Source organism: Lepidothrix coronata, unplaced genomic scaffold (genome assembly GCF_001604755.1).
Source record: "Lepidothrix coronata isolate B3197 unplaced genomic scaffold, Lepidothrix_coronata-1.0 Scaffold241, whole genome shotgun sequence".
Lineage (NCBI taxonomy): Eukaryota > Metazoa > Chordata > Aves > Passeriformes > Pipridae > Lepidothrix > Lepidothrix coronata.
Window position 1 is genome coordinate 186,620 of NW_016690421.1, and position 25,550 is coordinate 212,169.

General features: G+C 37.1%; 1 protein-coding gene across 25 annotated transcripts in view; it reads left to right on the forward strand.

The window, feature by feature from the left end:
- Positions 1–25,550, forward strand: part of KHDRBS2 (KH RNA binding domain containing, signal transduction associated 2) — a 366,714-nt gene that overhangs the window by 23,507 nt on the left and 317,657 nt on the right. Inside the window, exons 1-2 of one of the 25 annotated variants that reach the window (XR_001877996.1) lie at positions 19,120–19,136; positions 20,753–20,816. The exons of 23 other annotated variants lie outside the window; for them this stretch is intronic. The gene's annotated coding sequence lies outside the window, so the exon portion shown is untranslated. Of the gene's footprint in view, positions 1–19,119; positions 19,137–20,752; positions 20,817–25,550 lie in introns of those variants that run through there. One more of the 25 variants, XR_001877995.1, reaches the window with a different exon arrangement.

Genomic DNA, 25,550 nt, shown 5'->3' on the forward strand with positions numbered 1-25,550 from the left:
GGTTTTGATAGTTATATTCTTCTAAGTTATCATCTTTCATGTATTTTAAACCACAAAATTACAGCATAAAGGAGAAGAAAAACTATAATATTGGACTAACATAGATGAAGTATTCTTTTTAGATGATTTTGCTACCCAAATACAACTACTGTATTCTACAAGCACATTTGTTTTGAAATTTTAAGAGCAGTGATGAGTCATAAAAATTCATCATTATCATCATGGCTAGGCTTCGCGAACAAAGATTTGGGAAGGACTCTACCCACACTTGCTACAAGCGCGCTGGTGGCTAAAAAGGCCAATATGAGATAGACAAGTCCTGTTGCAAAAGGCACAGCGGAAAGACTCCTTAGGTGGTATCGACAAGACACGATTCTTTCTATGTTGTCTTTTCTCCTCAAGAGTGATCCTGTGTGCATTCTCAAAAGAGGCAGCAGCATTATAGATAGTGTGTCTCCAGACCTCCCAGTTGGAGGCCAGAGTAAAAAATTAGTATTATGAAAATAACCCAAATAGATAAAACAGGTAGTACTTCAATCTTCGGCACCTGCTTCTCTGTGCCAGGTTTCTCTTCTTATTCCTGACTCTGTCACCAAAGCTTTACCAACTCATACATTCAGTTCTACCCTGCTTGAACACAGGAGGGATATGTCAGTGTGTGTTCTCCGCATGGTCAACTATTGCTGGTTTTCCTACACTTAATGTTTCTTTTCTAAATCAAGCCAATTATTTGGTTTTCACTTTAATTTTCTCCCCATTTGTTCTGGAAATAGTGTTAGAATACAGAAAAACCCACAACCAACCATGGAGAAACAGTAGTTAGCCAAACAGCTCCTAAAAAGCCCACAATAAATCAGTTCTGTATAAAGATAGCACAGCAGATGATGTAAACTGGGATAGTATAGTTCAGTGATCAGTCACCAGCAAAAAATCTGATCTGAGCATGAGCTTCATGTTTTCTAACAAGGACTCAATCCCAGTTTTACGCCTGATATTTGAATTACATATTTGAAAACTCCCATGATATTCTGCTGAACAAACACCTTTGAGAGTATATTTTGACATGGATGATCTCATTTGCGACACAAGATCGGCTATTGGTATATATGCTTTCCTTTTTGTTTTAATTCCCTAATATTTCGGAAAGTAATTATCAGTCTTTCATGGTATGGGAGATTGTATTGGTGGTATAAGTGTGGTTTTATATATATTTTTATATATATATATACACATACACACATACACATATACACTCTATCTAGTTATACACACATATAATACAGCTTTCTTGTTTTATACTTAGTTTCACTTCCACTTTCTGTGATTCCCTACAGTGAGAATCAAAATTATTATTTCATAAAACATCTGACAATAACATATTATTTCTCTCTGTAGAAATACCTATATGAAATACAGGAGAAATTAATTAGATCTGTACAATGTTCCTCTAAATAGCTTTATTAACTAGGTTATAAATTTTACAGGATAGACTTGACCTGTTGTTATGTATCTATGAAGTGTCATATGTATTTAAAGCATTATGCACATTTTAAATACCCTGAGCCAAACCACTTATGGAGATGGAAAACTGGTAGAGCACGCTGTAGTTCTTAACAAGTAATTGTTGCAGAAGACTGCAGTGTTACTACTGTCATACTGTCCTTATGGGAGCAGGCAGGAGATAGTAAGTTACAGTCCAGAAGTTTTCTTAAGAATTTCAGGTAAGGTGAAGATTATAATTACAGACTGAATAGCACATTTGGGTAGTAGGATGGGGGGAAAGTGTCAGAATTCCTCCAAGAAAGAGTGTGCTTTTTCAGCCTGTCGGAGTTCTTTGAAAAAAAGTCGGTAAAGTACATAAAGGTTACCTGTCAGACATAATGTTCCAAGATGTTCACAAAGCATTTGATAAGATTCTTTGTAGTAGGCTGCAAAGAAAATGAATGGTGACAGAGGAAGGAACATAACTTAGGTATGGTTTAAAAACTGATTATACTGGAAACAATTGTAGATGTAGTCTGCTTCTAAAGTAGCAGTAGGACCAGAGTTAATGAACACTGCTGATTGTGATGAAGAAGGAAGCTGCACAAGGGAAAAATTTGCTTCTATGTGTTATTTCTGATTAGGAACACCTGTCCAGATCTGTATGAAACTCCAGATTATAAATGTGGCACAGTCAGATGCACCTAGATCTAGGTAACTAGCTTAATGGATAAGGCTTTTTGGACAGAAGCCTATCTTTTGATGTGGATATTTAGTGGAGGATGAAGTACTAAGGGACCACTGTGTTTATGTGACTAACTGTTAACAGAAAATAATTATAATATCTTGTCAGAATATTTTACTTGATAGGGATGAAAAATGGAAATATATTAATTATATCAGAAACAATTGGTGCACTTAGTCCTTTAAAGAACCAGTGAAGTAAAAAATGCAGTTAAGTATGTCATGACTGACTTGCAATGATTTATGAAAAAATAACTTTAATTTATTTTATAGGAGGGTTAGAGAGTTGTAGAACTGCTCAGGTTGGAAGAGACCTCAAAAGATTATGTGGTTTAACTTTTCTTGGGAAAAAGAGGCTGTATGAGATTACCTAGCACCTTATCCAATCACATATTGAAAACATCCAGTGATGGAGATTCTACCATGACCCTTAGAGGTTATTCCAGTGCTTGAAGACAGACTTTAGTGAGGTATTCTGGAAAATTAATTGACTGTATCTTTTTACCCTTTCCAAAAAATAATAAAAGAAGCAGACAGTTGTAAAATTAAGAAGTGCATTAAAAACCTATAAAATGAAATAATTATGTGCTATAGTCACCCTGTGAAAGTAATTAACTCTACAGGGCATTTAATAAAAAACTGAGGCTTGACATTCATTTTCTGTAAATATTGCATACCTAGCAACAAATAAATCAAGATGACTCTCCACTGCAGAGTGCTTTATATTTGCTTGTAAATCTGTCTAAGACGTGTGGAAAAAATGCTATCAGATTGGAAAAATGATATTTTACTGTTCTTTCAGGTGGAAATGACTAAGCAAGTTGATGATCAATGGAAGTTCAGACTGCACCTGTTTACAAGTTTGAGTAGGAACTCCTGAAATGTTATTCTTTCAGTGTATTGTAACTTCTGAGAAGCACGAGGCTCAGTCGGTCATTCCACTGGGAGCAGTCAGATGCTGGAACACACCTTAAAGTGTTAAAGTTAACTCTCTGTGTCCATTATCTTTGTAGGTCGTGAAATGATCCTGGTCATTTTATAATTTAGAAGGCCCACATTGTTATTGCAAAGGAACATACAGAGGGGGTTATTTCTGTGTACCTGTACATACATATTAACACAAGGTCTAATGCCTGACTGAATTCACATAGTTTGATTGCATTGTTGCAGATTTTGTGAAACAGAATGAAGACACAACACTTACTAACCACCATCATGCACTGCATCATGTTTGCCTGTTGTAATGGGAGAGGCATGAGGCTTGGATAGAAGAATCTGAAACCTCATCACTTGAAAATGAACTGGAATACTCCTCTGCTAGGCAGCATGTGTAGGACATGGAAATGTGGTGAGGGAATCAAAGAGTATGTGTTCTTCTGTAATCCTCTGCCCTTTGTTCTGTCATACGCAAAGGCTGTATCTATGCTGTTAACTGAAATGGGATAGTACTCAGGCACAAGGACTGGCACTTTTGCCCACACTTAAATTTCCTGATATGGTTTTAGGGCAGTCCAACTGGAATTCTCACAGACATGGCCTGGGCATGTTTCAGAGTGTAGCACAAGCTTGACATTTGCCTTTGTTACAGGAGTTTAGGCAAACACGTGAGTTGTGTGTGATAGCTGGTCTTGGGACCAGAGGAAGTTTGTTGACCCTATTATATTTAGTTAATTGGTGTAAATTAAGATGTTGATAATGTGAAATCCCTTTCATTTGTCTTTTCTCCTGCTGTCAGGTTTGTACAGTTTCACATCATGATGCTATTTTATTCATCCTCATCATACGATTTCCCTCTCCATTCTCAACAAAACATTCAAACTTTCATACTACAGTCATGACTTTTTTCTGCCTTTGCTCTTGAGTGCATTTCAGGTGATTTTTCCAGCCTATTTCCCTGAGCTGCCATGTTTCCTGTTCCCTCCTTAAAACCTCAGTTATTCTATGTTATTAAATAAATGATTCAGAACTGCTGCAATTTGAAAGAGTGGGTTAAAAAGCAAAGCATGTACGATCTCTCTCCCAGTTTCCTAATTTTCTCCCTACTTCCTTTGCATTCACACACTCCAGCATGGTTTTACTTTTGCTGTATTTTAGGTTATAATTTCCTTAGGATGCATTTGTGCCTTGTTCTGGACTTTTTAAATGAGTAATGGGAAATGGTGATAGGAATGTTTTGCTTTTCAGAAGCTTCTGCTAATCTTTCTAAAGGCATAATGCTGCTGATGGCCACAGAGTTGTCCATTCATATTATTTATAATTATGATGAGCTAAGATCAGTTATGTGTTGAAAGTAGATAACTGTTCAGTGTGAACGTAACTTCTATATCCGTTTTTTTGTTTGATCAGGTGATTCTTAAGGAGTCAAATAGAATTCCCAATGTTTGGTGTCTTGTAGCACTTTAAAAAAATTGCCACTAAAGCACAGATATCTGAAAAAAATATCCATTTTTGTTTACATGATAAGGTTTGGTACATTTGGTTTTAAAACAGTCTTAAATAACAAAATTGGAAAAATACAGCCTAACTTTCCACAGTTGTGTTTCTACAGATGCAACTGTATAATGCTGGACCCTCTCTACTGCCTGGTAATATTACTTTTGCCAGATAGCATCTGGAAGACTGGGCATTACATGGCATGAGTACTTGACTAATATCTGTCTGAACTGACTAGAATACTGACAGCTGTGTATTCAAACCACTCCCAGAATGTTTATGGGGAGGGATGCACTTCAGATATCTGTGCTACTTGTGGTAAAGGATCCAGAAAAGTGCTGTGAGAGCTCAACTGCTGCTCAGGTGGTTTTGTCCTGACTATGAATGAATGTGGTGTCTGTACATCCTTCTCTGTGTAGTTATCAATTCCTGCAGTCACTTTGGAGACAAGCTGTGCTCCAAGGAGGTTTTCTGATATGAAACAAACTGCTAGGGTACCCTGAGTAGAAGGAGAACAGGAGCTTTGAATAAAACCTTCTTTATGACAGTACCTGAAATATAGAACAGAAGTCCTAAAATAATTTGAACAGGTTGCTCTAAAAGCTCTGGGCAATCTATTTTTCTCTGAGAAGACAGAGATGAGTTAAACCAAAATAGATTTTACCAAGGACTGTTAATTCTTTAGTTAACAAGTGTCTTTTTTTTTATGATGAGAAAAAAGATTTTTAAAAAGTTTCTATTTGAATGGTAAATATATTTGGGTTTGTTTCATGTAATCACTATGAACTTGCCAGTTTCTTGGCAGAGGGATGGGAAAAAAATATATTTCATTTGCAGTGTGTTGCTAAAATTAAGAACAAATATTACTTAAAATTAAGGACAAGCATATTTTATAAATCTTGCGTAGATTAACCAATCTGTCTTGTAGTATATTAAAACATATCCATACTAATAATTTTTGTTTAAGTCAAGGTAATGGACTAGAAAAAAATACAGTACACTGCATCATGATTGGTGTTTTAAAAATACATGAAGAGGTGTTTTCCACCTGTCGAAATATTCTGTCTGACAGTCGGCTGGCTTGGATATTTCCCAACCTGCTTGAAGTCTGACTGTGCCCTGTATCTTGTTGCTTGTGTCTGCTGTGGTTGGCTTCTCTCTTTCAAGAAGAGTAAAAGCGGTGCAGGCAGATAACTCCAGGTTCTGTGCTACCACAGTCCTATTAAAATTTTATGAATTTTGAGGATCTAGGAGACCAAGGAATGGCAATACAGTTATTCCAAGGCATTAAGTTAGTCTGGAGAACACCCTGCTGCTAGAAGCATGTTTTTCTTTCCAAGAAAATGGTGTGGCGTCCCTTTGTAGTGCAAAGGTAAAGTAAGGTTCTTTTCTCTCCAAGTTGAACAGGGAAATGTATGTTTTTGACTCTTCTATTACAAAGACTTTATTAAAACTGCTTTCTTTTGGCATATGAAACATCATTCAGAGAACTGGAAGGGAATAGTCTTAACAGGGAAGAGTTCACTTTACACTGAATATACCTACAGTTTATAGTCCCAGAAAGCATGAAGGAATTTCTGAATCAAATGGGTCTCATCTAAAGATTGGAGCCGGATGTTGTCCAGAGTTACCTCGTATACTAAAAGGATGTAGTTCTCTAATGTAATTGGAGAATGAAAAATGAACTGAAATCATCATGTTCTCAGGGACATACTGTTGCTTTAAAGAAGAGTGCTTAGAAGAACTGCCCTGCAATATGTCTTAAGATTAATTGAAGTGTTAGAAAACTGAGTGGAAATTTGTCTATTGATATTAATATCCCAAAGTAAATGTTACTCATCAAAAGCTCTGGCTTGATTATGAGGACTGTCTAGATGAGATAATTTTGAAACCCTAAGTAGAAATCAGGCTAAAATAGTAAGACTAGTAAGACATCTTCCTTCTGAAATAAATATATACCACAAAGAAGTTATATTTTTTTAATCAGTAAAGTATTAAAGTATATTCGGAAAAAACTCAAATAGTTTAAATTTTTTTAATAACTGATAACTCAGAGGTAACTAACAGACCATTGTTTTCATAAAACTCTGAACCATGCCACTAGATCTCCATGTGCTATAAACCCCTCCCTTATAATACATTTAAAATGTCTATTTCCTGCTGAATTAGGTGCCCGTATCTGTCAATGCAGCATTGCCGGTCCAGACTCTGCCTGCCTCTAACTGAGGTACCTGTAGTTCTCTATCACTGTTTTCTCAGATTTACACTTTCAAACCGGTATTTCATTACATTTTGTATGTCACAAAGTGTGTTTATACCCAGCCAGTATAGTACTTTCAGATGCTGGGACAGTCTGCATAGTGAGGATGACCCATTAACACATTCACATTCTGTCTTGCAGAATGAGTTGTTTGGGATGACTCTCTTCTTGGTCTATGTAACATTTGGGTGCAGTTAGATTTTTACTAAAGCACCTATATTTATAAAATAAGCTCTATGCTCTCGTTACAGTTGATGGAGATACAGTTAATGCAGTCTGTGGAATGGGGAGAATGTCCATTTCAGTGAGCAGAGCTATTTTCCTGGTTTCGTTAACTCTTTTGGTTAGGATACCTAAGGTGGGATCGGTTCATTTATCTGAATATGATCCAGTGCCATTTCAGATGTCCCATGGTGTCAGAGACGTCATCCGACCTGAGAGGTACAGGTATGACACAGGGCCTGTGGGAGACTGGTACCCTTTACAGAGGGGTAGCTGGAGGCTAGACAGGTTTCTGACATCTTGGGTAGTAGTAAATCACTGTATTTAGGTAACTGAATCAAATCCTGCACTTTCAATAGAATTTAGGTATCTTAATAGGAAGCTGAATTCCATGCAGGTCTGACACATCTATGAAAGGATTGCAAGTAAGACATGGAAACCTGTAGATTTGCTTGCCTGCTGCACTGTCAGCCTCAGGACAGATGAAGTATCTTTTGGTATCTCAGACTGTGCTAGGGGCTTAAGATTAAGCAATTGAGGTAAGGGCAGAATAAGTGACCTGGGGCTGTCAGGTTAATGGATGGGATAAACCCATCTAGAGCTTATGTGATGCCTGACCCTGAGGAATCTAGGGCCTTCCAGGCTGATGTGCATCAAAGTCAATTGCATACATCTTGACTCTCCTCTCTTTGGAAGACATAAATTATGTGAGCATCCAGACAGTTCTTCCTGCAATATCCGGCTGGTGTTCTTACTTTAAGACAAACCACATTGCACCTCAGAGATGGTGGAACACGTCATCTTTCTTTGCCATCACAAGCCCAGAATACCTTAGGGCAGGGTTTTATCTTGAAATACAGGGAATACTTCTTAAGCCTTTACTTAACCATTCATTGCTGCTTATTTGAGTGGAATTTCCTAATGGCATCAGAAGGCCATAATAATGAACACAGGTCAGCCTTTACAGAAGAATGTGCCATTACTAAAATTTGCTAGCATGAAAGACAAGACAAACGGTGTCTTATATTTATATTCCAGTATATAAAATGCAATTGTAATTGGAAAATGTTTAATAGTGGTCATGGTAGAAGTGAAAATTGCTTTATAATTGTATATTAACTTTTTGGGGTTGAAGAAGTTTATTCAAATTTAATCCATAAGGAAAAGCATTCATGAATTTTTCTAAAATATTGAGGCAGTCACTGACTCTGGGTAAAGGTTCTCAGTGACTGTTTCTGCTAACTCAGGTTTTCTAAAAGGTAGATTGTACATACTGCTGAGACCTATTGCTTATTGTTGACACGTTTAACAAGTGTATGAATATATGTAACTCAGTCTTTCCAAATAGCTCTAAATATACCATATTTTTGCTTTAGACTTCTTAGTATCACTGATGTTTTGAAACAGTGCTCAGATTTGACTTCAGTATGTTGTACAAGGCTGCTTTATATTATTTAAATTCCTTAAATTCTGTTAGTGCCAAGAGGAAATGCCTCAGAGCAGGCATCCTACTTACAACAAATTACCCTGTGAATGTTTATCATTGTAAAGATTGATTACAAGAAATATATTGTTTGTCAAGAGCTTTATGGGAAAGAATGGGAAGGACTTGAACTAGCCATAAGATGAGAGAAATTGGATATCTGTTTTCTTCATAACAGTTACATCTTTCCAAGAAATATAAGTGGCTTCCTGGTGGACCCTTAAGAATTAATAGTTGAATTGCAGAAACTGTAGTAACTGTAGATTTTTGGGGGAAAAAAGATCACTGTCTGAATAGTAAACTGGAAACATCTTGATATTACTCACATTGCTGCTCTCTTGTGACCTACATAAAGAAACAGTACTAGTATTTCCAACAAATTTATTTTTATACTAAGAATATCAGACCTTAAATCAGTTACTGAATCCAGAAGTAGTATAACATGAACGGCACTACATAACATACACAAACACTGAGTCTGTCCCTCTGACACGTAGTCATCCCAATTCACCTGAACTTAAACATTGAAGTAAGCTGCATTCTCAGGCCAGTAGTGCTGTTAACGCATTGTGAGGCTTGCTTAACTTCCCAAAATGTTTAACAGATATTTCTTCTTTATGGAATGCATTTGGAAAAACTACATCAATTTTCCTAAATATTTCTGTTAGTCTGATTAGTTGAAGAGGTTGATACATAGGCCTTAATCTGCTGAGACCGTGTACATGCTTGAGTTCATAAATTGGAATACTTGCAGTTATGGAAAATAATCACAAAGGTGCTGTTTGTCCCTAAATTGTGACAACTCCATTGTGAAACAGTCTGATAAGAGAAAGGTGCCTGAAAGGCTGAAGGTAATCTGTGATCACAGGAAATCTTTGACAATTAGCAATTTCTGTAGGATACGAAATGTGTACTTCAGATTAGGCAGTCTGTTCATTCCTTTCTTGATTACTTAATGTAGAAGCTAGTTGTCCCAGTTAATCAGTCTGAAGAGATGAGCTCTCCATTTTTTCTTCCCCAAGAGATTTAATATTTTTAATACAGAAAAAAGATTTTGTTGATATAGTAATCTTGTTTCTTTCAATCAACCCATTGTTCAACCAGCTGCAGTTTTGGGTTATTACTTTGTGCCAAAAGAGCCACAATATTCGCTTTCCTTCTGACTAAGAGGATATGAATCGCTCAGGCAGGGGCTACACCTTGAGTACTGTGTCCAGTTCTGGACCCCTCAGTTCAGGAAGGATATTGAGGTGCTGGAGCAGGTCCAGAGAAGAGCAGCGAGGCTGGGGAAGGGACTCGAGCACAAGTCCTGTGAAGAGAGGCTGAGGGAGCTGGGGTTGTTCAGACTGGAGGAAAGGAGGCTCAGGGGAGACCTCATCACTCTCTACAACTTTCTGGAAGGAGGTTGTAGCCAGGTGAGAGTCGGTCTCTTCTCCCAGGCAGTCAACAGTAGGACAAGAGGGCATGGTCTTAAGCTGTGCCAGGAGAGGTTTAGGTTGGATATTAGGAAGAAATTTTTACAGAGAAAGTAATCAGGCATTGGAATGGGCTGCCCAGGGAAGTGGTGGATTCACTGTCCCTGGGGGTTTTTAAGATGAGACTGGATGTAGCACTTATTGCCATGGCCTAGTAACCACGGCGGTGTTGGATCAAGGGCTGGACTTGATGATCTCAGAGGTCTTTTCCAACCCAGTTGATTCTATGATTAACCTGTAATCCATGCAGAGCAATCTGGTTTAACATATTTTGCATAATTAATACAGATATCAATTAGTGATGGGTACCATAGTCTTTTGACAATCATTTAAAGTTGGGAATTGAGAACTCAACCTGTGTTAGAAGTATAACATTGTCTTCCTATTGTGACTGCTTTCTATGTTCTGTCTTAATGTCAACACACAGTACAGAAAGGAATTGTGAATTGTCACATTGAAGAAAGAAAAAAACTTTCATGATAAACTTTCTCATTGGTCTGAGGGTACTGTTTGTCTGGACTTTAGTTTCTTGGAATTCATCATTAAACCCTGCTTTTATCATGCGGAATGCAGTGGTGCTCTAGTACAACAGTTTATGCATACCCTGGTTGCAGTAGCCGGGGTTTTGACTATTATTCCTACATATGTTGGTCAGGTTATTTGGTCTCTGCTACTTTATGTACTGTAGGTAACACTAATCAGTTGTGCTGAGGGCTTTTTGTCTCAACAGAGTCACAAAGAAATCCTCTTTTAATGAGACAGCAGAATGTTCATGTATGTGTATGTATATGATTGAGATATCATTTAACATTCCTTGAAAACTTAATGTAAAATAAACATACAGAAAACTAAGAGTAGATTTGGGAGCAATTTGGAGCATTTTTTGAGGTCAAGTGTGAGTCAGAACAATTTCAAAAGAATTTTTTCCCCCACTTAATAATTAAATATGTTTCAGTTTTAATAGAAATTTCACTCTAGCTCTAACTGACTTGCATGTTCTCAAAGTTGTTTAAAAGAAGTACCTACTAGGTCTGTGTTGTTTTTTGGATTATTTCAGATTGACTTTTGCCAGAGGTAATGTTTAAATTAGACCTACCTTTATTAAAGCCTCAAAATTACCTGTTTATAGTCTATAGTTCCAGTAATACAATAGTTCTAGTAAAAGTATAGTTCTAGTAATACAACAGAGCTCCTTGTTAGAACAAGAGATAGATGGTTGTATTTTATTATTTTGACATTTGATGGCATAAGTTTGAAGTTCTGGATGTCTAATATATATGAAACCTAATAATTTTAAATCTAGCTCTGTATGATGGTGTGATTTTCTAACTCTACCTAAGAAAAATGTCCTCTCTTTTTTTCTTTACTGATCTCTTTGTTTTTCCTTTTACATTCATTGCAGTGTTACATTTTTTTAATAAAAAAGCCTTTGAGGAAAAAATAATAAATTTTTTTGGAATTTTTGAAAGGATTCATCATTTTGCTCTTCCCCAAAATGCATTTTGTACCATACTCTATGTATTCTTGAGATTGGATGTGGCACTTAGTGCCATGGTCTAGTAGCCATGGTGGTAGTGGATCAAGGGTTGGACTTGATGATCTCTGAGGTCCTTTCCAACCCGGCTGATTCTATGATTCTGTGATTCTTCCTTCATTCAGCGGGAAATTGTATAATGCTACGCAGTGACTTCATCAGAAGACATTAAGAAGCGCCTTCTGATGTTCCAAAGGAGCCTCTACTCAGAATTTGTAGACGTGTATGTGTATCTGTTCAGACTGAGGAGGTAGTTAATCAATGAATGAGGCTGTTTGCCTGAAAACCTCTTAATGGGACTTAGGTTCACCTCTTCTCCTAACACTGCCTGGCTGTAATGTGGGGCACTTCCCTGCTAAGTCTGAAAGCTTTCTGTCAGTGTTACTGCACTCATCCATAAATGTTCAGGAAAATTATTTTAAAGAGGATTACCACTGGTGTCATACCTTGGTATTCTTTCCCATGGGGGTGCATGTATTTAACATCAGTTCCTTGGGTACTCATTGGGGAGTAGTGGGCACAGATATTCAGTGGATCAAATTCTGTCTTGTTCTTGGCAGTGTATGAATCACTCACTTGTGTGGACTACCCATCTTTGCAAGTATTACATTACATGTGCTGCTTTCTGCTGATTAGAGGGGAGACTTAAGGTGCTTGTTCTAGGACAGTCACTTGCAGATCTACTTACCCAAGGCTTAGATAATGCAAGGCAACCTGCATTTAAAGAAGTGGACCCTATTCCATGATTCCCACATCTTATGCTATAATTATGATCATGAACAAGAAGAACAGCAATTGCTTTTTCTGCACACGCTTTTTTTTGCTTATCTAGCTTTCAGCAATTGTGAAGAGTGAATCCACATACATATTTCAGTGTCAGCTTCGAAATGTGTAGATCTTTAACTACATAGTAAGTAAGTAGTGCTTTAATGTCTTCAGAGTGTAAAGGCTACTGCTTTCTTCAGGATGGGCAGCTTGTGACATAGACTTCTGGGCATTGCTTTGTCATAGTTTGCATTTGTAACAGTGGAGTAATTAGTAAAGCTGCTAATGCCTGCAGAGCCAACAGCAGAGCACTGTTCTGGGTTCAGCAATAGCATTTTTGGAGCCTGAAACACTAAAATGGGCTACCTCACAATTTTATCTAAATACAGCCAAAGAGTGCTGCATAGTTATTGCTACACTTCTTCACTCATTAAGTGCAAAGTAATAATAATAATAGCTTCAGAAAATATATAGAAAGTAAATACTACTTTCAAATTTTTGTGAGAAAAAATAACTTCTCTGCCTTTTATAACTATTGCTATTAGTCATTTATACTTAAATCCATTTGCCTTCATTAATTTTCCATGACCACTTTAAATTGCATTTATTATTCTGCACAGTGAGAAATACTTCTGGTTCTTGATTGCCTTTCTTCTTCTGTTGTGTACTCTGCTGCTCAGGAAGGAATCATAGTAGATTCACTGTGTTTTAATAATTTTTCTCAAGGAACTATTTTTGTATGTCGTAAATACGTGTTTGTGATTTTTAAGGAAATACTAAGGAGCTTTCAGGATACTTATACCATTACAAGGTAAGCACTGGAGGTAGTTCAGTGTGAGGACTGCCTGTAGGCAGAACTCCTGGATGAGAACCTTGGGGGTGACTCAGGAGTTGGGGATGTGAGAGGGTCAGTTCCCTGATACAGTGTGTTGATTCAGAAAGTTTGGGAGGCACTATTACTTCAGCCTTTTAAGGTGTTAAAGTTACTTTTCCTCTCTAAATGGGTGCCCAAACATACTATTTTATTGTTCAGTTTGTTTTTACTGAATTCTTAGATGTTCCAAATTTCTGTCAAGTTCTGTGTTGTTTCCCTGTGGAACACCTAGCTGACTTCTATCTTCATACACATTAATGTTTCAGGTTGGTACTTCTCAAGTGCATATTTTCAATGTGTTGATTTATCAAAGATATGTAAACTAATGTTAACTTATTTCCAGTCCAGTGATGATACATGCAATGTATTACATTGCAGCAAGCCAAATGCAAATTTTGGCTAAAAAAAAGTCTCAGCAGCAAAAAATACTAAAAGTATCTTAGATTACAGAAAAGTAAAGCTCTTTGAAAAGTCACATCCTCTATATTGTCATGCCTTTAACAGAATCAGGTGTGCTGTTATAAGCTTCATCTGTCCAGATGAATGTTGCAAATGCCAGGTGATGGAAAACATGCGCAACATGTGTCCCTGGATACTCTATGCCACTGCTGTTTTGGGGCAATATTTATTCTTCTGGTAGCATTTTTGCAAATACCTTTCTATAGTTTAAACTTCTGTCATTTCTTCATTCAGTTATTCCTTCTTAGCTCTGCACCTTTGACTCCTTGCGTTCAACTCTCTCAGTGCAGCCTGGAGAGCAGTTCAGTAAATGAATTCTGCAAAGCCTGGGTGTGTACTGGTCAGCTTAATGGTCAGGTTTTCCAGCTTTATGTGAAATAATGAGTATGTGCACTCTATATGAATTATACTCTATGGCTTTGAACTCATTGAAAGAATGGTTGCGCCTGTGTATTTTCATTTGTATATCTGCTGATGGAAATGTTCTATCAGAAGTATCAAGTCAAAAATTATGTGGATTAGGGACACTCTTGGGTGAATTTTATGTCCATAAAATAAATTGGTACTTTGTGATAGATATGATATTTCTTCTGTAGGTTTTAAGTAGTTTCCAGTGAATTTCCAATTAATTGCAGCGTCATGAAATTCCAGTGTGGTATATGTAAAAATAAACTTGACAGCATCCTTGAAGGTTTAGTCCAAGTTTGTTCCTGGTGAGTGATAGCTCAAATGCCTTTTAGAGAATGTCAAGAGGAGCTGGTGCAGCAGAGATGTAGTTGTGTGCATCTGCATGAGTGTAACGCAGCAGGAAGAGGAAAGAGTATGCAAAATGAGAACAGAATGGGCTTTTCATTGATCCTAACAAAATGAGAATATTTAGTTGTTATAAATTACAGGTCAAAAAATGTCCAGTGCTTTGCAAATGACCTTGTGCCTGTCTCCCATATGTCCCTTTTGATACTTAGGCTTAGACTGGCAGCGTGCACATTGCTGAGGATGTAGGAGCCAGGGCAGCTCCCTGGAACTGGGAACTCCCTGCTGCACCGGGGCTTCACTGGTCTGGAAAGTCTGGTGCACTGTGGTGCCAGCCCTGGTGATCTGTATGTGCTCTTTGTGCCTCGGGAAAGAGAGAAACAACACTTGAAAGGGTTTAAAGAGAGCAAGTTGTGAACATGGGCTGTCCATGCCATAGAAACTGTCCGAACTGGCCATCATGCATCAAACTCTGTAGGTGCATAGCTTAGCTGTTAATTTTTGTTTCTTAGCTTAAATTTCGCTGTGTACTTCCGCTCTTGTAATAGTAGCATGCACTTTCAAGCTTCAAAAAGCAGCTGTTTAGAATTTCTTTTTATTTCTTCCATTCAGTGTTCCATCAGATGTTATAACTTTGTAATTTTGTTTTTGGTCTCTGGGAGGAAACACACAGATCCTCTCCTATTTACATAACTTCACATGGGTAATCAAAAAGAGCACACTCTGCAGGAGGATCCAAGAATTAGAATTTATTGTTGTTTTGATTAATGCTTTAACAATCTAACTGAAATAGGATAGCTGCTTATTTTTATTCCAGTTGTAACAATGCTAATGCCATCAAAAATTACAATTTCTATTGAGATTTGTTAGTAATACAATGAAATCAATAGCTGGAAATATCTGATCTACCCTTCTGATTTCTCAGCTCTCTGATGATCTATAGTCCTAGGTCAAGGGCAGGATGCTTTAGTGAGTTGTCAGCATCCCACTTCTTCATCAGGAATAGTGTCAGTGGTGGTGATTTCCTTATATTGAGTTTGTTCAGGGTTATTTTTATCTATTTCAACCCATATTTTTACTTTTCTGTTGATCTCTAGGGCTTCTAATAGCATGATTGTTGAGGTTCATTAATCTTTTCCCTATGTGGTACTATTTCTTTTGGTGAAGGAGAAGCATTCAACTGGAAAGCTGAGGAAAAGTTAAGCTTAAAAAAAAGTTATGTGATAACCAGCTCAGTTTATACAATTTGGAAAGTGTGGAGTAGATGCCTGAACTTTGGGTTCTGTTGCTGTTTCAGCTAGGAGAAGCTATACAGACAGTTGCAACAAAAAATACAGATGCAGCTAAAATCAAGCAAAAGTAAGTTCAAGACCAGACAAGGACAGTTAAGTCTTGTGGCCTGGTATGACTAGTTATTTTTATAAAATTGAGGGCTTTATGCTACCCTTTAGCAAAACCTGTTTCCTGATTCACATTTCACATACTCACATATTCAGAAATTTACCATTGGAGTGGACAAATTTGTCCTCTGCTTACCTTAATAGCAGTATTTCAGATACTTTATTCTTTCTATGTAGTGAATATTAAGAGAGCAGCACGTAAAATGGTTACTTATTTTCTAGAGATATAAATCTACCAATTACCTATTAGAATTAGTTTTTAGTTGTTAGCAACATACAGTGTTTCATACCATTGCCATGATTGCACTGAGTGTAAATCAGCTTGGAGAAGCAGAATAACTCCTTCAATACAACCAGTAAAACTGATTTAATCACTTCAAAGTCTTCCATCCTATCCATACATGCTTGTGACTTTTTCCCTGGCTGCCACTCTCTTTCACTTTCCACTGGTCTTTAACAGTTGGAAGGGTGGAAAACGGGGCCGGAGCTTTTACAAGTCAGAAGAGAGTGGGACAACTTGAGTAGGATCTCTTCCAGTGATAGGACTTGTGGGAATGGTTGAAAGCTGTGCCAGGGGAGGGTCAGACTTGACATCAGGACGCATTTCTTCAGCAAGAAGAGTGGTCAGACGCTGGAACAGGCTTCCTAGAGGGGAAGCTGTTGATGCTCCAAGCCTGTCGGTGTTTACATTGTCTGTAATAATATGCTTTCACTTTTGGTTAGCCCTGATGTGGTCAGGCAGTTGGACTAGATGAGCACTGTAGGTCCCTTCCAACTGAAAGAGTCTATTGTATTCTGCAGTTTGTTCTGTGGGAATGGGAAAGGAGCCAAAAGCACGTGTCAGTTGTGGCTGGAAGGAAGATAAGTGCTGTAGCGAAGTGGCAGGCAGGCATGTTCCAGAGTGCCAACCCTTTGGCTGTATTCCTCTTTCAGGGATCTCTTCTCTCTATTTGTGCTATACTGTTGTGTCTTTCTGCTGCCTCATCTGCCTCCTGGCTTTTGCAGCAAGTTGCCTTGGGGCTGTGCCTTGTGGAGTCACGATAAGCATGTAATGAGGAACATGAAAACATACGTCTTGAAAAATTACTTCCCTTTGAGTAGTAGATGCTTTATTTGCTAATTGTGTCAGTGTTTCATGTTGTCGTTAAAAGATGGAAAACCTTAGTAGTGAATTTCCATAATTTGGGTTGAAGGGATTACATCTAAGACTAGCTTTAGAAGTGTTCCTCTGAGACTGTTGGAGTGCTGATGTTTGTTAATAATAACCATATGGCTGTCATCTATTGTCTTTAATTTACTGAAAAGTCCTAGGATTTTCCTGACTCCTGTCATTGTGTTTTGATGTCTTTTTGTCTTTGTTGTGGCATATGCCTGCATTTAATTCTTTCTTCTTCAAATAATTTTTCTCCTTGTTAGTAAATGACCCAGTAGTTAGTCTGCTCATTTTACTTTGACATTCACTTTAAGGTCCTATATTTTTTTTCCATGAGTGTTTCTTCAGAACTTTTGCTATCATTGAAAATATGCTGAAACAAGTGAAGGTGATTTTGGTTGTATATTGAAGCAGTAGGGGTGTAGATTTGCTGATAAACCCTGAAGAACAGATTTGAAATCAGTGAGATGACACATTTCTGTATTTCTGTGACTTACATAGTTCTATATATACCTGAGATGGTCAGATTCACAATTTTCCAAGGAATAATAAACATATTTCAGCATTAGGTTATATCAGTGTAAAGATGTTAAAATAAGCTCATGTATTTAACAATGCATATATTCACTATGAAAAATGCTATATTGATGTTTATAAGAAGTATTTATAACATTATGATATAAAGAATTCATCATCAGGTAATCAAGACAAATTAGTTGCTGAAGAGTACAAAAAAATAGCAATGAAGTTTATTTTAACCTTATCATAATAAAGTTAAGTAAATGCTTTTTTAGTAAAGTGTAGACCTGTTGTCATTGGGAAAGAGAAAACATACAGCATTTATATTATATTTGTTGTGCTTTTTTTGTATGACCATGATAATTGAAAAGCATTATATGTGACCAGAGGTGTAAAATGGAGAGATACTTCATTAATAACTGTTATTATTCTGCTGGTGATACCATGAGGTGCTTGATAGATTGATGTATACAGATGTAGTGGGCTTTAACCTGCTTACTCAACAGTTTGTGCTTATTCATTGATAGTGAATGCTTTGTACTGCTGTTATAATTGTTTAGTTTTTTGGGTTTTGTTGTTTTTTTTTTTCTGAAGAATCACATAATTGTATGAAAAACTGATTGTATACATACCCCTTTTGAAATAAATTTACTTACCCTTATGTGTCCGCTGAGATCCTAGACACTCTGAGAAACCATCTTCTAGGGGCTGGTAGACATCTTCTAAACATAGTCAGGGCCAGAAACTGCTGCTAAAATTCACTCTTTCAGCTTACTGTTACCCTCGTGTTGGCATGCAAAGGCTGAGATGGTACAATCCTTAGCCATGTCACTCTTTTTTGAGGTTTGGACTGTTCTGTTATTTATTTATACCTGTATTGTGATGTAATGTCTTAGTTGTCCTGGTTCTAGCACAAGCCTAATAATTACACTGCCTGAAATTGCAGTTTCTAATATCTATCAAATGGTCCATGACTCCCTGGAGATGAACTGGTATATTAAAATCTAGCTCTTTTTATCAAAATATCTCTGTATCAGCTTCTTCATGAATCCAAGTTATACATAGCATGGACAATGAATGTCTCATTTGGCAAATACTTTTCTGAATACTGTGATTTTTTTGAAGTAAAAGTATAGATTAAAATAGTGTATAGCAGAAGGCTGTAAAGGCAGTGATGAAACAACAGATCTATTATTGTGAGCCTCCTATGAAATAACGTATCTTGCCATTCTTCACTTTTATGCGGCGCAGTATCTTCACATTTTGTATTGGTTTGCATTCCAGCTACCTTGTCTGTTCTCAGTGACAGTGGTGTTAAGATAGCGTGAGTTAACTGTATGGTATCAATATAATTACAGACTGCACAGAAAACATATAACACTTGGAATATTTGGAATCATTCTGATTTTGCTACTGAATGTCAGCCTTCAATAAGGTTGTCATGCTTTTTGCTGAGAATAAGGTAGCAGTGAGAGTGAAAATACCTCTTATCTTTTTGCAGCATCTGGTATTCAGTGGAGTAGAAGATCAGGCATCATCATGCTTACCAGGATTTAAGTGATTTATGTGGAGCCGTTTAGGTAAAGTGAGCATGTTTTGAGAGTAGTGACAGAAAGTAATCAGAATCTAATGTGTGCGAACTAGAGACTGATGGTGAAACTTGGGATCCACAGAGAGCAACCAGAAAACTTTGCACAGTGAGAATCCAGTGTGCTGCTCAGCAGTTCTGCTCTTATGTGCTAGGAGTAATAGCAGCGAAACAAGAATACAATAATCTTCATAAGAATTGGACTGATGTTTTGAAGATTCAGAAGTACTGTATTCAAGACCACTTTTAAGGCAACTCCAGATTTTTTAACTTTTATTATATGTCATCTATTCATTCACCACAATTCCACGGAATAAAAAAAAAGGGCATAGTTACCTTAAAAAGAAAAATAACCAAAATACAGAAGATACTTCTGTGTAGGCTGACAGCCAGTTTTAGCCATGATTGTTTGGGCTTTCTTGAGAAGTGGCTGCTATTATGCCCTGGTAATTTTATGCCTCCTGCCATTGCAGAGTCTTCCACCACTCTGATTAAGGACTAACATCTGCCATGAGGTATTTTTCTTTCTTCTGCGTTACCCATGACTTAATCAATTTTGGACTATGACAAGTGCAATGTAGTACAGGATAATTCATAACATTTGCTATATTTGAAGTTATAATGTTTACGTTATTGGTTTTGTAATTTATTTATGCATCTCAACAAGCTAATAGCACGATTGGACTATTAAAATGTTTACTAATGCTTCCTTCAACTTGTTTCTTTGCAATTACAGTTCTAACACAATTACTACAAATAAATATGTCTCTAAACAAAAAAAAAAAAAGGTAATCATTACTCAATTTATGTTCCAGTTGAATCCTGAATTCAAAATTAATTTAACTGGAACAGATAGTATTCATATTTCCTGCTTCCACAAGGGTTTCCTTCTTCTGTAAGTAGAAAAGTTAATTGTAAATGCTAAAGGTGAAGGGTTTCAATATAAACTCAGCTCTTCTTTGTGTATAGAGATAAACAGTAGAAGAAAAATATAGTGTTACTATGTGTGGAAGATTTGTTATCTCAATTTTTTACTGTAATAAGAATATAAATGTAATAAGACTAGGCCTTTGCTTTCTTTAAACTATAGTACTGAAGAGTCTAGTTGGTGTGTCTTCGTTGCTCAGATGCCACTTTTTGGTTGGGATTTTGCATAACAGGAAAAAGAGATGATCAAAACCAGGGGATGGCTTATTTCATGTTCACTGAATAGAAGTCACACATTTTTCTTGTCTTATTCCCACTGGTGTACTAATGGTGTTTTTCTAGATCTCAGCATATTTGATGGAATCTGAATCTCAAAAGAGCCCTTTCATCCTGGAAATGAGAATGTGTTGGCACAGTGGTGTCAATCATGGGCAAGTTTCCTAGTGTTGTATCTAGTGCTGTACTTGTCTTTACAGAACTTCATGATCCAGCCCTGGCGTTATTTATAAGCATCAAGGACAAGGCTTCAAAACATGCCTGCTCATCTGACTCCTTAATTTCAGAATGAATTAAGTACTTAACCATCTTTAAAATATAGGGCTGAGTTAATTTTGCCTTAAACATGTCAGTTTTACATCATCTCTTGGTACTGATGTATTTTATATTTCTCTTTAATATAAGGTTTTCACAGCACTTTTTATACTGATCCCCGTGGCATACAGTCATTAGAGCTGCTATCAGACAAGTAAGAGATTCTGTTTGAGTTTCAAGATGCCTTCTGTTTAACCTGTTCTGCACAGCTTGTGATTTGTGTTAGCTTTAGTAGTAAGTCCATAGAAACATTTAGCTTTCTCAGGTGCTTCTTTAATAACAACATCATATATTGCTCTGAAACATTTATTTTCAAATTCATAGAATTTACCTCTATGAAATGTTTTCCATATGGTGTGATGAAGAGAAGTTTCATAGAGGATGATAGACAATACCCAAAATATAGTGTAGATCACAAAGGTCAGTCTGTATATTTTCATTTCTTTTTGCCAGACAGCCACTTAGGAAAAGCTACATTATTCCAAGATTTTTAGTTAACTACATGGATTGCACCATTTTTGTTTGCACATATTGGAATGTGTCTTCATATCACAGCAATAGCCTAGCCTTTAATTTGTGTGCTGCAGTTTTAATTGGTAGAGATGTTTTCTCTAGCAGCATGCATCTTCTGAAATAGAGCAGCGCACATCTTTTGATTAATGCAGACTAAGTCACTGGAGTGTTCACATTGGCAGCATCAATTTACAGGCATAAAAGCTAGAAAAGAATGCAGAAAGAATAGCAAACCTGTTATTATCATTCCATGTCACCTTATTTATATATTGATGTTCCAAAATCTGGACTTTTGCCTACTGATGTGCTATTTAAATAATATTTTCTGTTATCAAGTTGTAGATATTTTTTTGGTTTGATTACAGAATGATGATTTTTCCTACTCTGTTCTAAACTACTGGTAGATAGATGCATGACTTCAAATGTCATATGACTTTTTTTTCCCAAAAGCTGGAATTAATCAATTTTATGGAAAATTCTTTTCATATCTGTGTAATTGCAGCTATAGTAGTATTTTGAAAGTAGGACATTGCTGCTACCTGAGTTGCTAAGACAAGTCAACTTTTTTTTCTTGACCTTGCTTGACTTGGATGCCTTGGGCTTTCTGAAATACCCTAGCAAATACTAAAGTGGCATTAAACATATAGTCTATGCTTAAACTCTATTTATATAGAGTTTATTTATCCATTTAGTTTTTGTTTTTAAACCTTGATATATAAAGTCCCTAAGAAGAGTCTTTTAAGGAAATTATATCCTCATAGGGAAAATGCAAACATGACCTAATTGCAGAGTGAACCCTACCTATTATATTTAATCTCAAAAAACCTGAAATGAACATCAGATAACTGCACTGTGATTCTCAGGCCCTGATGCATGCAGACGTAAACTGTGTCTACTTAAGCATATTAAGTATTTCCAGGACTGTTACTTGGTACTGAAACTGGCATGAAAATCGGTGCATCCATGGTGGTCATGTCTCATGCTCTGTAAAACAGAGGGTGCATGCAGAAGTTTTATTGTGAATGGTCCCTGGCCTTGGATAGTGTGTGTTTCAGCCAGGACCCATATTTCTCTTGGAGAATCTAGTGAATTGTGTCTGCCCAGATCTGTTCTGGCCATTGGGTGGTATAGTTGGTCAACTTCCAGTTCACAGGGACAATCCCTGACACTCAGGGATCTGTGATTTGCAGAAAGCACTGGTTAGCAATAGTTTTGGCTCAAGAGATTGGCTCTTTGGTGCCCCTGATTCCTGTTAATTGATGCCCCTGGGTATATGCTCCCAGTCACGATTGTCCCGCATGTCCCTGCCCTTCCAGGAGGCTGAAAAAATAGCCAAGCTCTGGAGTCTGTGTCAGTTTTTACTTTGAGGCCTGAGAATTTCCAGCCTTAGGTTTTTGGCTTTTTGGCATATTTGAATCAAAAGATTCCTAAACCTAAGAATATTGAGTGAGGAGCAAGGTTTGCTAGCAAGTTAAATTTAGATCATGGAGACAAAATTTGACATGTGCATTAACATTTCAGGGATATATATATATGTATAAAATATTTATATATAAATATGTATTTAGATGGATAACATAAATTAATATTTAACATTAAGGTTTTAAAGTGTGCTTAATCAGTGAGATGCTCTACTTTTGCTCATTTCTCATTTAGCTCCCTGCTTATTCTCCACCTCAGCACAATCTTCAGATTTGTTCCCTTGATTTCTCATGTCCTGCCTCATAACTTGTTGTCTTCAAACAGAAGATTGATGAAACATGACATGAACTTTTACCCTTCCTCTCCTTTATATTTTTTGTTTGTTTGTTACCTTGCTTGATTCTGTCATCTCTTTTCTCCTTTTTCTGCTTTGTATTTCCTTGAGAGCCTCCTGGCCATCTCCTGACACCCTTCTCTCCAGATACCCAGATTGCTTGCCTTCCAGCTTCATCCTGGGTTTCTCTATTTTAGAAACACTTTATAATGGAAAACAAGGTGTATTTTATAGTGTCTGATGCCATATCTTGTACAATATTTTGCGAACAGTCACAATTTTGCTTCCTAGAATTAAAGAAAATCTTTTTCAGCCAAGAAGGAGCTATAATCCATTGGAGGCTTCTGAGAAACCAGAAGAAAATAAAAATGAAAATATAACCTTTTGTTTGTTTAATCTTTTGATTATTTAGATTTTTTTCCTTTTAAATTGCTTGCACTTTCTCATTTTGTAGATGCTTGAAAAGACCAATATTCTTTATTGGAACATCCCTCTAAACAAGTACTTTTGAAATGGACATTAATATTCTCAGTCATTCAGGTGGGCAGCCATGAAACTGGGCAAGAACTGACATTCTCCAGTGATTATCAACAATTCTACCTTTCTTACAAGAGCATGCAGTGATGGGACAAAGAGAAGTGGCATAAAACTGAAAGGCAGTAGATTTAGATTAGGTGTTAGGAAGAAATTCTTTACGTGAGGTACTGTGGAACAAGTTGCTGTGGCGGTGTTCAAGGCCAGGTTGGATGAAGCTCTGAGTAACCTGGTCTAGTGAAGGGTGTCCCTGCCCATGGCAGGGTTATTGGAACAAGATGATCTTTAAGGTCCCTTCCAACCTAAGCCATTCAGTGATTCTCTCCAGTACTAAGACAGCTCTGTATTTTCTAACTGAAACAAAAATCTATCTTATATTTTCATTACTCTGTAAAATTGAAATGAGGAACATGTCAGTGTTGTCAGCTGTTGCTGTTGGTGGCATCCATCCTAAAACAAAAGGGAAAGCTATAGGCTTTTTATCAGCATTCAAAAAACCCCAACAATGTGCATACCAAGTCCTGATGAAATATTTTTTTGTATGAAATGGTTACAATTTATTGAGAAAAGCACTTCCACAAAAATAAATTTCTTATTAGCTCATCATGGAGTTGCAGTTCTTGTGTTGGGCTGAACCTCAGCAGACCTGTTTTGCAATGGAACAGATTGTTTCACGACATGGTGTGCTCCTGGAAATTTTCTTCTTCTTTGAGAATGAGCCTGTGGCATTTTCTGAACTTCAGAGGCTGTTTCCTGGGCTAATCAAGGCAGTTGACAAACCCTTCAGCATGCTTGAATGTGGGTTTGTCCAAGTTCTTTGTCTACCCTGTACACCCTTATGAACAGGAACAGATTGGCAGAATTTTTTTTTCCTGCCAGCTGCTGAGATCATCAGCAACAAACATGTAACCAGATGAACAGCTTGTTAGTCTGAAACATAAAATGCAGGCAAACTGAGCTATTTCCTTTTAACGTTTTCACTGAGAATTGCATTTTTCGCTGTTTATTAAATATTTCATGATACTTAAGCTGTGGTTTGATCTGGGCATGGTTAATTAGAATGTTTATTGCAAAACAGGATGGTTCTCAAACGTGACCAGTCTTACAGATCTCGCTACTGTTTCACCGATGTGCTGGGAAAAAAAGAAATCTCCGTGGAAGGACTTTTTTGCATGCCCGCTAACGAACAGTAATAGTGAGGTAATTTGTGAAGATGATGTTAAAGTGGAAGAGGCAGGAAAGAAGATGTTCCCAGATACAGGGAAATATAATGGGCATCTTTGTTTGCTTGACAGTTTTGAGTAAGGCAGTTGTTCTTTTCCACACTTACAGTCAAAGGCCTACCTGCCAGTTACCTTCACTGAAAGAATGAATTGCTTGTAAAGAAAAGCAGGGCATACACCAGATTTGTATGGCTTGCTTCTGTGTAACAAGATAAACCAGCATTCAAATTAGTGAACAGAACAAAAGATATTTATGCTTTTTAGATGAAAATTAATGTCTGTTTACTTAGGCTCATAGCAAAATTGAGATTGGAAAAGACCTCTGAGTCCAACCATTAACCCACCACTGCAAAGTCCACACCTAAACCATGCCCCTCAGTGCCATATCTACATGTTTTTTGAACACTCCCAGGGATGATGACTTCACCACTCCCCTGAGCAGCCTGTTCCAATGCTTCATCACCCTTTCAGTGAAGAAATTTTTCCTAATATCATGTCTAAACCTCCTTGGCACAACTTAAGTCCATTTCCTCTTTTCCTATCGCTTGCTACATGGGAGAAAAGACCAACACACACCTGTGTACACCCTCCTTTCAGGTAGTTGTAGAGAGCAATAAGGTCTCCCTTGTGCCTTCTTTTCTTCAGGCTAAACCCCAACTCCCTCAGTTGCCCCTCATAAGACTTCTGCTACAAAATAGTTACCAGAATTACATGCTAGTTCTTTATCCTGTTCTGCACAAGTATTTGCTGGGTTTATAGTGCCTTACTGAGCTGCTGTACATTATTCACTAAGCAGTTTAATGACAGATATGCTAATAACAAGAAAGGTAATCAAGAGCTTGCATAGTGGCAGCCTATGGGC